The sequence below is a fragment of the Ziziphus jujuba genome, chromosome 3 (assembly GCF_031755915.1).
Source record: "Ziziphus jujuba cultivar Dongzao chromosome 3, ASM3175591v1".
Taxonomy (NCBI): domain Eukaryota; kingdom Viridiplantae; phylum Streptophyta; class Magnoliopsida; order Rosales; family Rhamnaceae; genus Ziziphus; species Ziziphus jujuba.
The window spans coordinates 7,643,006-7,657,456 of record NC_083381.1 but is presented as its reverse complement, the minus strand read 5'-3'; positions in this window follow the sequence as shown (position 1 = coordinate 7,657,456).

Genomic DNA, 14,451 nt, shown 5'->3' with positions numbered 1-14,451 from the left:
CAAGAATAAAATCCATAGACAAATCTACCCAAGGATAGGAAGGAATATGCTATGGATGGTACAACCCATGCGGCTTCAATGTGAACTTGGTCTTTCGGCATTTCAAGCATCTTTCACATATTTTCTCCACATCCCTCTTCATGTTAGGCCAATAAAGGATAAAATTTTAAACACACCAAAATGGCCCATTAAACCACCCCCATGACTTTCTTGAACTAGTAACTCCAAAATGCTACAATTAGGCACACAAAGTTTATTTTCCCTAAACAAATACCCTTCAAATATGTAAACTTTATTAAATCCATGTTTCAAACAGGTTCTAAATATTTCTCCAAAGTCACTATCATGCTCATAAAGTTCCTTTAATTGTTCAAAACCAAGCAATCTAGCATCTAAAGTAGAAAAGAGAACATACCTTCAGGACAATGCATCGGCAACCACATTTTACTTATCTTTCTTATAGCGGATCACATATGGAAAGGTCTTAATAAATTTAATCCACTTGGCATGCCTTCGGTTGAGCTTTCCTTGTCCTTTAATGTGCTTCAAAGATTCATGATCCATATGAATCATAAATTCTTTTGGCATGAGATAGTGCTGTCACATTTCCAAAGCCCTCACCAAAGCATACACCTCCTTGTCATATGTTGGGAAATTTAGTGTAGCTCCATTTAATTCTCACTAAAGTAGGCTATGGGCCTTCTTTCTTGCATTAATACAGCTCCAATACCTACAACCGAAGCGTCACATTCAATTTCAAAAGTCTTAGAAAAAATTGGTAAAACTAGTAAAGGTGCATTACAAAATTTTTCTTTCAACAAATTAAAAGATTTTTCTTGTACTTCCCCCATTTAAAACCAACATTCTTCTTTACATCTTCATTCAAAGGTGCTGTGATGTTGCTAAAGTCATTGAAAAATCTTCGATAGAAACTTGCCAAACCATGAAAGCTCCTCACTTGAGTGATAGAGGTTGGTGTTGGCCAATCCTTGATTACTTGAACTTTAGATTGATCAACTTTGATTCCTACAGCACTTACTACAAATCCTAGGAAAACAAGCTCATCTTTGCAAAATTCATACTTTTTCATGTTAGCAAAGAGCCTTTCTTTCCTAAAAATATTTAAAACTTGCCTAAGATGTTCTACATGCTCATCTAAGTTTCGGCTATACACTAAAATATCATCAAAGTATATAACCACAAATTTACTAATAAATGGACACATAACATGATTCATAAGCCTCATGAAAGTACTAGGTGCATTAGTTAAACCAAAAGGCATGACCAACCATTCATACAGCCCATATTTAGCCTTAAATGTGGTCTTCCATTTATCACCTTCTTTCATCCTAATTTGATGGTATCCACTCCTAAGATCAATTTTAGTAAACATGCAAACACCATGCAATTCATCAAGCATATCATCTAATCTAGGAATTGGATGTCTGTATTTAATGGTGATATTATTTATAGCTATACAATCAACACACATTCTCTAAGAACCATCTTTTTTAGGCACTAATAAAACAGGAACAGCACATGGACTCATACTCTCACGAATGTAACCATTATCAAGTAACTCACTTACTTGTCTTTGTAGCTCCTTTGTTTCTGCAGGATTACTTCTATATGCAGGTCTATTTGGTATGGAAGCCCCTGGAACAAAGTCAATTTGATGTTCAATCCCTCTAATAAGTGGTAATGCATTTGGAATTTCATCCGGAAAGACATCTCTAAAATCTTGCAAAAGAGAAAGAATTGAACTTACAATTCAAGTTCTTCAAAGTTAGCTTGATCATTAAAATAATTATCTTTATAAATCATGACCAACAATGGTTTCTTACTCAAGATAGCTTTATTAACATCCCTAAAACTCAAATAAAAATTTTTATTTTTCGTTTCTTTTCTTTCTTTTTCTTTCTCTCTCTCTGCCACCACACTTTCTCCCTCTCTCTCAGGTTTCTCACCTTGTCTCTTGGCTTCCTCTCTTTTTCTCACTCCACTCTCATCTTTCTCATGATTTTTCCACTCAATTTGTGTTTCAGAATGCTTACCTTGGACAAAAAACTTGGACTTACCTTCTTGGATGGATGGTGAAGCCGTTGGTGCCATACTAGCTTTCTCCTTGAGTTTTTCGACCTCCCTCCTTTGCTGTATTTGTAATTGGTCTCTATACACTTCCTTGGGAGTTAATGGCTCTAGCTTGACCTTCTTACCTTTAAATCTAAAAACAATACAATTCTCCCAACCATAATGAGTAGCATCTTTATCAAATTACCATGGTCTACCTAATAGAATATATCCGCCATGCATAGGCACAGCGTCACACAAAACAACATCCATATATTTATCTATGCTAAATTTTACCTTAGCTTGTTTATTCACTTTCATTTCACCACTATCATTAAGCAATTGTAATCTATATCGTTTGGGATGTTTAATATTTATTAAGCCTGATTTATCAACCACAATGTTACTAATTACATTTGTATAACTTCCACTATCAATAATCATACTACGAATCTTACCTTTGATTTCGCATCGGGTGAGGAAGATATTTTCCGTTTGAACTTGATCCTCATCCTTGTATACAGCAAGTACTCTCGTAGAAGTCAAGTTTAATTCGGCATTGGATGCATGGAGTGTCTCGGCTACACCTTCAAGTTCTTCCTCTCCTTGTTCGGTCTCACACTCACGTTCTTCACTTTCCGATTCTAGCTCACCATTACCCTTTAACACTATGATTCTTCTATTCGAGCATTGGCTAGCGATGTGTCCTCATCCCTAGCACTTAAAACAAATAATTTCTCTAAATCTTGAAGGTTTAAGATCATATTTTACCTCATTTTTTAGTGCTTGGATAGATTCGGTTCTAACCTCTCTCTCTCTTTGGTCGATTTGAACTTTCTTCTCCAACTTTCGGCTTTGTCTTGTTTTCAAAGGTAGGATTGTTTCTCTAGCCACTTGGATTTGATCTTCTGTTGTTGCAAACACCTCCAAACTGTGAGCCTACACCCCTCCTCTTAGATTGATGCTCTAATTTAATAGCCACATGCAACATCTCCTCCAATTCCACATATTGTTGCAATTCTAGTTGATTGGCTATCTCACGATTTAAACCACCAAGAAACCTTGCCATGGTTGCTTCTCTATCTTCATTCATGCTTAACCTCAGCATAAGCATCTCCATCTCCTTGTAATAATCCTTCATGGACCTACTTCCTTGAGATAAAGATTGAAGCCTTTGATGAAGCTACCTATGATAGTGTGATGGCACAAATTGCTTCCTCATGGCTCCTTTCATTTGTCACCATGTAGTGATCAATTCATCACCTACTCTCCTTCGGGTATTTTGCTCATTAGTCCACCATTGGAGTGCATAATGTCCAAACTCCATTGCTACCAATTTAACTTTCTTGGCCTCCGAATAGTTGTGACGCTAAAAAATCATCTTCATATGCTCCTCCCATTCCAAAGTAAGTCTCCAGGTCACTTTTTCCCATGAAAGGTGGTATGTTTACCTTGATGTTGCCAAGATCATCATCTACCTCCTCTCTGCTATGCCTCCCACAGTCTAGCCTCCCTTGGACAGCAAATGTTTCATCCATTCCTTCCTTGAAATCATCTCCAAAATTTCCCTCTTCAAACTCCTCTCTAGGTCGTCCACGGCCTCCTCGACCTCGACCTTGACCTCCATAGAACTCTTGCCTCAAATTTGCCACTATGAGATGTTTCTATTCATCCACCTTTGATTTATGTTGTCAAATTGAGCATTTATTCACTTCAATTGTTCCAAGACAGCCCTCATTTCTGTTTGATCACCACTCCTCATAGCTCGGGAATCACCATGGAATCCTACCGATTCTTCTTCATTAATTCTTAGTGGTGGATCTCCTCTTCTCAACCTTGAATCTTCCATGTTAGTATAAATAATGCAAAATAAAATAAATTCTCACCAAAAATCACTCCTTCATGTGTTTCATTCAATCAAGGTATTGAAACTTGTGTTTTCACACTAGTTTCGGCTTTTACCCTCTTTTAAACTCACACACTCTTGCCTTTTTCCACTCGAAGAATTATCTTAAAGTTCTAACTAAAGCATCCACAAAATGACAATTAGATCACAAGTATGTTTTAATTAAACTTATCAGCAAAACAATAGCAAAAAGCAAACAATATTGAGTGAATTTTTAAACACATAATTCTCGGCTTTTCTAAGCAAAAACAAGGTAATTTAACAAAGCAAATTTTCGGAATAAATAAGACCTGGACTAGATGGTAAGAAATTTAGGATTCAAGAATAAAAATTTAGAAAAAAAAATTTCAAACACGAATAAGAATCAATTTGAACAAAATTAAAGAATAGTGTTGGTTGTTGTTCTTGTGATTCTAGTTTTGTATCAATTTCTTTAACTAATTTTAATCCAAATAATTTAAACACCCAAAGTTCAAATATCTAGCAACAAAATAACTCTCCAGTAACTCCAAATATTGAACAAATAATCAACAAAACAGTAGTTCCAAGAAATTTCTAGTAACAAATTTCAACACCAATTTTTTTTTTTTATTTTGCTTTTTCTTCTTCTTCTTTTTTTTTTTTTTTTTTTTTTTTTACTTACAGAACATAAGACAACTGCAGTAGAAAAATACAAATTGTGTAGTTTCTTTTTTTATCTGTTCGGCTTTTTTTTTTTTTTTGAATGCAAATATTTGAGACTAAAACAGCAAATAAAAATCAACAAAAACCAAAATTAACAAAATCAATGATGAAAAAAGATAACCAACAACTAGGAAGCAAAAATACAGTAGCACGAGGAAATCCTAATTTGACTAGGAATGAATTTTTTCTTTTTTAAATATGCAGAACATGTATGATGATGGAAGCAACCTTAACCTAATGCTAAAATTGCAGATTAACACAAAAACAAATAAAGCAAATAAAGATAGATTAAACCTGAACAAAATTCGGCTTTGATACCAAATGATACGAACCTAGGATGACCTGCACCTAAACCCATATTATATTAGCCCATATCTAATTATGTTCAAGTTCTAATGGTCACTTCAACCCCTAACCAACCTGTGATTAGAAACCTTGGCATAATGAAAATGCCACAATAGGGGATGGATATCCTATTGATAAGTAAAACTAAAACACTCATTCACTAACGGCGTTTTAGGTGTTCAAAAGAACAAAGAGAAATTCAATCTCACAAAATAAATTCTGAATATTATTAATGGTGTGTTCTTTCTAAAAAACAAGCCCTTTTATAGGCTAAAAGAAAACAAAATAAAACCCTAGAAGCTAAAGGAAAAATCGGCCAATAGGATTAGGAAACTGGGCATGGCCAAATTTTCTCTCTCCTTTCCTCAACTAATTTGGATTAATTAATTCCTTTATTTGAATTAGGAATTAATTAATTTACAATGAAAATAATAAAATAATAACTTTCCTAAACTTATTATTCCAGCAAATAAATAAATAAAAACCAAAAATTAAAGGTAATTTCCTAAACCAAAAAGTCAAAACCAAATTAGGAAACTAAAATACCATCTTTTTGACTAAGTTGACTTTGACCAATTTAGGCTCCAAATGTGCTTCCATATGCTTTTTAGGATGCCAAATAGACTGATCATGAAGTCCCACACGTTACCTTGTTTGGAGGAAAGAGAAAAAGCCAACTCAGCAAAATACAGTAAAGCCAGCGGGAAATACAGCAAAACCGGCCAAATGGTCATGTTGTGCACATAGCCCCTTTTTGGATGCATTTAAAGCTTCCTTGACTTGATTCCATGACCTCTTAGACATATGTACTGAACCCATGAAGCATTGGAAACATTTCATGCTGCCCGGACTCCATAAATACACCAAACTGCTATTTGGGTCCGTATCAGCTTCCACCACTTGTACGCTCAAAACAGAGCTTATATCTTCGGGTATGGACAAGCCCTCTTGAGAATGAATTAGTCCCTAGATAAAGGCAGTAAGGTTTTCCCTAAACCTCTTGGCTTGAGCCCTAGTGATCGGCCCAGTTTTTATCCGTATCAGGTCAGCACCTCAGCGGGTTATCAGTTGTGCGGGCACAGGTGGAATATGTCAGGCATGCATAGGCACAACATCACACAAAACAACATCCACATATTTATCTATGCTAAATTTTACCTTAGCTTGTTTATTCACTTTCATTTCACCACTATCATTAAGCCATTGTAATCTATATAGTTCTGGATGTTTAATAGTTTTTAAACCTAATTTATCCACCACAATGTTACTAATTACATTTGTACAGCTTCCACTATCAATAATCATACTACAAATCTAACCTTGGATCTCACATCAAGTGTGGAAGATATTTTCTCTTTGAACTTGATCCCTATCCTTGTAAACAGCCAACATTCTCTTAGAAACCAAATTTAGTTCGGCATTGGATGCATGCAAGGTTTCGGCTTCATCCTCAAAGTCTTCCTCTCCTTTCTCAATTTCATCTCCACTTTTCTCACTTTCAGACTTCTGCTCACCATTACCCTTTAAGACCATGATTCTTCTATTCGAGCATTGGCTAGCAATGTGTCCTCATCCTTGGCACTTAAAACAAACAATTTCTCTAGATTTTAAAGGTTTAGGATCAGATTTTACCTCATTCTTTGGTGCTTGGACAGATTCGATTTTTACATCCTTCCTTGGCCGATTGGAGCTTTTTTCACCTAGCTTTGGCTTTTACCTTGCTTTAAAGGTGCGATTGCTTCTCCAAGCACTTGGATTTGATCTTCCACTGTTGGAAACACCCCCAAATAGTGAGCCTACACCCTCCTCTTGAATTGATGCTCTAATTTAATAGCCACATGCAACATCTCCTCCAATTCCATATATTGTTGCAATTCTAGTTGATTGGCTATTTCATGATTCAAACCATGAAGAAACCTTGCCATGGTGGCTTCTCTATCTTCATTCATACTTAACCTTATCATAAGCATCTCCATCTCCTTGTAATAATCCTCCATGGACCTATTTCCTTGAGACAAAGATTGAAGCTGATGCAGCAACCTATGATAGTGTGATGGTACAAATCACTTCCTCATGGCTCCTTTCATTTGTCACCATGTAGTGATCAATTCATCACCTACTCTCCTTTGGGTATTTTGCTCATTAGTCCACCATTGGTGATACGAATCTAGGACGGCCTACTCCTAAACCTGTATTATATTAGTTCGGATCTTAATTAAGTTCAAGTTCTAATGGAATTGACCTCAACCCCTAACCAACCTATGGTTAGAAACCTTGGTATAATGTAGACACCACAATAGGGGATGGAAAACCTATTGATAAGTCAAGCTAAAACAACCAATTCTCTAATGGTGTTTTAGGTGTTCTCAAAGAACAAAGAGATAATTAATCTCAAAAGTATTTTCTCAATCAAATCAAGGTTGTATTCTTATTGAAAATAAGCCTTTAAATAGGCTTTGAAAGAAACAAAATAAACCCTAAAATCTCTAGGAAAAATCGGCCACACAATAAAAAGTTCTAGCTTGACCGAATCTTTCCTTTTCCTAATCTAATTAATTAATTCCTTTATTTTTAGTTAGGAATTAATTAATTTACAAACAAAATAATAAACTAAAAACTTACCTAAACTTATTTGTTCAATAAGTAAATAAATACAAATCCAAAATTAAAGATAGTTTCCTAAAATAAAAAGTAAAAACAAATTAGGAAACTAAATATGGTAATTTTCGGCTAGGTTGATAATGACCCTTCTTTGACCTAATTGGACTCCAAATTAGCTTCAATAGTCTTTGTGGAATGCCAAATAATATTATTATGAAGTTTCTCTCGTTGCCCTTGCTTAGAAATATGAGAAAAGGCTAATACAGTAAAATACAGTAAAGCCAGCAAAGAATACAGCAAATTTTGGCCTTTCTTCCCCTTGTGCGCAAACCACTATGTTATTCGGCTTTGAAGCTGATTTGGCTGGTTTCTATGACTCATCCACCATATTAATTGAACCAATAAGAATGGGGATCCAATTCATACAACCCGACCTCCATATTGGCACTAAAAACTTCACCCAGGCCTGTTTTGGCTTCTATTGCTTGTATGAGTAAAATAGGCCTTGGTTCTTTAGATATGGACAACCGCTCTTGATTATGAATTATTCCTTGGATAAATACAGCAAGATTTTCCTTGAACTTCTTGGCTTGGGCTCTAGCGATTGGCCCCACCTTCATCTGTATTGGATCAACACCCCAGCGGGTTGTCAGTTGAACGGTCTCGGGCGGATTCGCATCAATTGGAGTGCATAATGTCCAAACTCCATTGCTGCCAATTTAACTTTCTTGGCCTCCGAATAGTTATGACAATAAAAAATCATCTTCATTCGCTCCTCCCATTCTAAGTAAGCCTCCGGGTCACTTTTCCCCATGAAAGGTGGTATGTTTATCTTGATGTTGACAAGATCATCATCTACCTCCTCTCTGCTATGCCTCCCATGGTCTAGCCTCCCTTGGACAGCAAATGTTTCATCGATTCCTTCCTTGAAATCATCTCCAAAATTTTCCTCTTCAAACTCCTCTCTAGGTCGTCCACGGCCTCCTCGACCTCGACCTCCATGGAACTCTTGCCTCAAATTTGGGCCACCATAAGATGTGTCTGTTCTGTCCATCCTTTGGTTTATGGCCTCCTCGACCTCGATCTCAACCTCCATGTGCATCAATCCTTGTATTCGGCCCACCTTGAGTATTTTCCACTCTATCCAATCTTTGGAGTTATTCCAAGATCGCCATCATTTCGGTAGGTTCACCTCCATTTCCCAATGTTCGAGAATCTCCTTTGAACCCCACAGATTCCTCTTCATTAATTCTAAATGAACCATCTCCTTTCTTAATCCTTTAATATACCATGTTAATATAAAAAACACAAAAATCTCACCAAAAACACTCCCTCACGTGTTTGCACACTAGTTTTGGCTTTTACCCTCTTTTGAACTCTCTTGCCTTTTTCCACTTAAAGAATTATCTTAAAGTTCTAATTAAAACACACACAAAACAGCAGCTAGATCACAAGTATGCCTTAATTTAACTTATCAACAAAACAACAACTAAAACGAACAAATACCTAGTGAATTGTCAAAACCGAGTTTCGACCTAACTAACCAAAAATGAGGTCTAATATCAATGAAATTTTGGAATCAATAAATACTGGTCCAGAAGAAGCCAAAAATTTAAGGATAAAATTTAGGAAAAAGATTCAAAAAATGAACAAGAAACAATTCGAACAAATATGGAGTAGTTATTGGTTGTTGCTCTTGTAATTTAAGTCTTTATATCAAATCTTTCACCAATTTTAATCCAAACAATTTTAGCACTCAAAATTAAATTTTCCAACAACCAAATATTGAATAAATAGACAATAACTCAGCAACTCCAACAATTTTCCGGCAAACAAATTCAAACTTCAAACTTCAACCAAAACTGGCCTTTTACAAATTTTTTTAATCTTTGGCTTTTCTTTCTTTTCGTTTTTTTTTTTTTTTCTCAAACACTCACAGAATATAAACTCAACTCCTGTAGCAATAATCACACCAAAAATTGCAATTCCAAAGCCAAAAACTTCACCAAACCTGAGACCACACTTCAAACAAAATCAAATTGCACAACTTTTTAGGATTTATGCAATATGCTTTCAAATCTCTTCTTTCTTTCTTTTATTTTTTTTTGAATATATGAATTCAAATAATTAAGATTAAAACAGAAAATAAAAAAAATCAACAACAAACCCAATTAACAAGAGCAATGGTGAAAACAACCAACAAACTTGGAAGCAAAAATACGGTAAAACAAGGAAACCTAATATGACTAGGAATAATTTTTTTTTTACTGTAGAACATGTATGATCTAAGACCAATCTCAACCCAATGTTCAAATTTCAGAATAACACAAAAATAAATAAAACAAATAAGATAGATCAAACTTGAACAAAATCTTGGCTCTAATACCAAATGATACGAACCTAGGTCGACTCGTGCCTAAACCTATATTATATTAGCCCGGACCGAAAAATTAAGTTCAAGTTCTTATAGTCACCTCAACCCCTAATCAACCTATGACTAGAAATCTTGGTATATCCAAGATGCCACAATAGGTGATGGATGTCCTATTGATAAGTCAAACTAAAACACTCACTCTCTAATGATGTTTTAGGTATTCAAAAAGAACAAAAAAAATTATTTCTCACAAATATTTTTTTGTAAATTATGTAAGCTAATTTCTCATTAAAAATAAGCCTTAAATAGTCTTTGAAAGAACAAAATAACACCCTAATAGAATAGTCAAAACCGGCCATAAAGATTAGGAAACCAAGCTTGGCCTATTGTCACCTTCCTTTCCTAAACTAATTTGTATTAATTAATTCTTTTACTTTAAATTAGAAATTATTTAATTTACAATCAAAATAATAAAATTATAACTTTCCTAAGTTTATTTTTCCAGAAAATAAACAAGTAAAAATCAAAATAAAAGATAGTTTCCAAAAACAAAAAGTCAAATTCAAATTAGGAAACTAGTTAACTAGTTTGACCACTAAGCTATCTTTGACCAATGTCCAGCTTGTCAGGGCTCCAAATCAGATCCCATATGCCATGTAGGATGCCAAATAGTATTAACAATGATTCCCATATGTTTCCCTTGATTGGAACAAAGAGAAAATGCTTAATCACCAAAATACAGCAAAGTCAGCGACAAAGACAGTAAATTTGGCCAACAAGCCCTTCCATGCGCAAGTGGATTCTTTGGTTGCTTTTGATTCTACCTTGACTTCATTCCATTACCTTTTAGTGATATCAAGTGATTTCAAGAAGTGTTGAACCCATTCCTTGCTACCCGGAGTACACAAATGCACTAAAACACCTACCCGAGTCCATATTGGCCTCCACCATTTCGATGCTTAAAACAGTTTTTGAATCTTCAGGTATTGACAAGCCCTTTTGAGAATTGATAACTCCTTGTATAAACCCATCCAGGTTGTCCTTAAATCTCTCTTGGCTTGAGCTCTAGTGATTGGCTCGGTCTTCAACTGTATAGGATCAGCACCCCAGCGGGTTGTCAGTTGTACGGGTAGGGGCGGATTTTCATCATGGTGAGTGCCATGTGTCACCAATCAGTGGATTCCATGTGTCACCTTATAAAAATAATATTTTTTTTTCTTTTTCTTTTCTTTCTTTTTCTCTCTTTCTCCCCTCCTCTCTCCCACATGCAGAAAAGCCCCATTTCTCTCTCTCTCTCTCTCTCTCTCTCTCTCTCTCTCTCTCCTTCTCCCTTTTCCTTCCTTGGTAGGTACGACACCATTCTCTCCCTCTCTCCCTCCTTTTTGAGTCACCGAAACTTCCAAAGAAAAAGTGTCGCAGCACTTGTAGGCCTAAGCCTCACTGCCACTTGCAACCGATGACCCATCATGTTGGAGGCACAGTGACGCTATTTGTTCATCAATACATCTGAGCATGAGCAGAAAAAGGGCCATGGAAGCCGACGATGAGCTTACCATCCGCTCACCGAATTCTGGCCATTTTCAACCAATTTTTCCTCAATTCAAGCTCATTTGTGGTGTACAAAGAGATGAGTTTGGTAACAACTTCTAACGGGAAATCTAGCCACCACCGGTGATGTCGAGATCAACGGAGGTTAATTTTGTGTTCCTCATCCTTTTGGCTTTCCATTGGCACCTTATTTATGAATTATGTTGGTATATTTAGAAAATTGCCATTTTTGTACCTAGGAAAAATAAATTTAACTATTTTATTTTTGTATTGAGTCCTCTTGGTTGTATCAATCCTTGAAATATATATGTATGTATGTATATATGTGTATGTATATGCTTGTGTTTCGATAAATATATATATATATATTTGTGCTTATGTTTATATACATATAGAGTCCGTCTATGGTGCGGACGTCCACACGTTTTTATCATGTGGACCTCAGTATTGATGATGGTTTTTTAGACGAATATTGAAGACGGTTTCTTCATAAACTGTCATCAAGACATTGTCATTCTTGAAGTCTGCACCACAACACAATGCGGACCGTTCGCACCATAAAATTTCCTTATATATATGTATACATATGTGTGTGTGCACATATATATATATATATAGATATAGATGGAAACACATGTATATCTATTGCTAGAGGCATTGCGTTAACATATATATCTATATATAAATAATAAAAAGTGGTTTGAAAATCGTGACTTATCATGCGTTTTACTTTTGTCAAGTCATACTGAAATAGTATAACCTAGTTGTAGTGAGGATTATAGAATTGGTGTCTAGCTTAATAAAACCCAAGCTTGCGTTATAAATAAAATAGAAAGAATAATAATATTTTGTTTATTTATTTTATTTTATTTGCTTAGTTGTTTACTTGTTTACTTGGTGAAGTTGTTATTTATTTATTTTGTTTAGTTATATACTTGGTTAAACTACTATCTATTTAATTATTTATTTATCTACCTAATTATTTACACTTCTATTTAAATTAATTTGTTAATTATTTAATTATTTGTTCATGGTAGTCTTGGTTTTAAATGTACTATTCAGTAAGGATGTTATACGATGCTTATCATCCAATTTGTGCGTAACGTAATAATATATCTATATATATATATATGTGTGTGTGTGTGTGTGTGTGTTTGTGTGTAAATATATATGTATAAATGCACATAGATATACACAGTATCAAGTTATATTTAATCATATGTACATATACCTATATGTATTATTCATAAGAATATTTGTTTATATTCACCTATATATGTATATTTATAAATATGTGTGTATGAATGTGTCTATGATTTAATATGTATATATACTTATATTATTATTATTATTATTATTATTATTATTATTATTATTAAAAGTTGTAAGCATATTTAATATTACAATAATATTAACATAGTATATTTTTCTAAAATTTTGTTTCTGGTTCTATGAATATTTATTTAAGTATTTATTCATTTATTTATTTATTTGTTTAAAATATTTAATTACATTTTAAAAATGTAATTATGGAGAGTTGAAATTTTTGTAATTATATATTTATATATTATACATGATTGGCTAGTCTGTAGATGTATCGTATAGTACTGTTATTCTATACTATTATATTATGGATTAACACACAGCTTATATTTAGTATTCCTTTGTTAGCTATAGTGAATGAGGATAAGCAAGTATTTTGTAGTGATATAGCATCAGTTACCCTTCCCATAGCCAGAAAATGACAGGTTTAGCCATTCTTATGAGAGCTACGGTGAGCGAAGATAGACAGGTATTTTGCGGTGATAATCTCATATTTCTACTGCCTACAAAACCAGCATGTTGGAGGGCCCTTATAGACAACCACATCAACATATTATATAATATATTAGGTGTATCTTTGCTACAAGTGTGCGAGCTATATAACATATTTATGAATTTGGGTTCTATTTTATCCATTTATATTTATGATTTTTTATCATTATTATTATTATTGTTATTATTATTTTATTATTATTATTATTATTATTGTTATTATTATTATCCTAATTATAATTATTATTATTTATTATTGTTATTATTGTTATTATTTGTTATTTTTATTGTAATTATTATTATTATTATTATTGTTATTATTAGTATTATTATGATTATTATCATTGTTCTTGTCGTTGTTGTTGTTACTATTGTCAACTGCACACTTATTGTATTTGTCTAAATGGATGAGTTAATGGATTTAGCAAGTATTATAGCCTTCGGATAAGTATGATAGCCTATAGACAGGTATCGGGTAGGTATCGTAGCCTTCGGACAAGTATAGTAGCCTTCGAAGAGGTATCGTAGCTTTCGGATAAGTATGGTAGCCTTCAGATAGGTGTTGTAGCCTTCGGCAGATATGGTAGCCTTCAAGCAGGTATTGTATCCTTTGAACAAGTTATCCAAATTTCTCAAGAGGTTGTAGTATTATTATTCTCATCATAATCATCATCATCTTCATCGTTTTTATTATCTTCTATCTGTATTTATGTGTTTAATATATTTGCGAGTGCTGTAAAAAATGTATGATTATAATAATTGAGTGGTGGAGGTGACCATTAGTTATAAAAATATGGATGTTCCGTGTTGAGTAAGGACTTGCAATAAGTTAGGGCTACTTGGGGTCCATGTACTAAACTCCAGAAGGGGTCCAGATACCTATAAAGGTATTTTCAATGTATTAATTATTTCCTGTATTTATATTCCTATGCTATTGTTATTAAAGTCCTGGAAATTTGTAAAGACTTATTGTAAGATGGAAGGAATAAGATGGATGTATATTTTTGAAGTAAGTTTGCTATTTAGGACATAGTTGGAGAGTCCAGTTTATAGGGGAGATGCTGCCGGATTTTCTGTAGAATTTTTGATAGTGTTTCCCCTAGTCAAA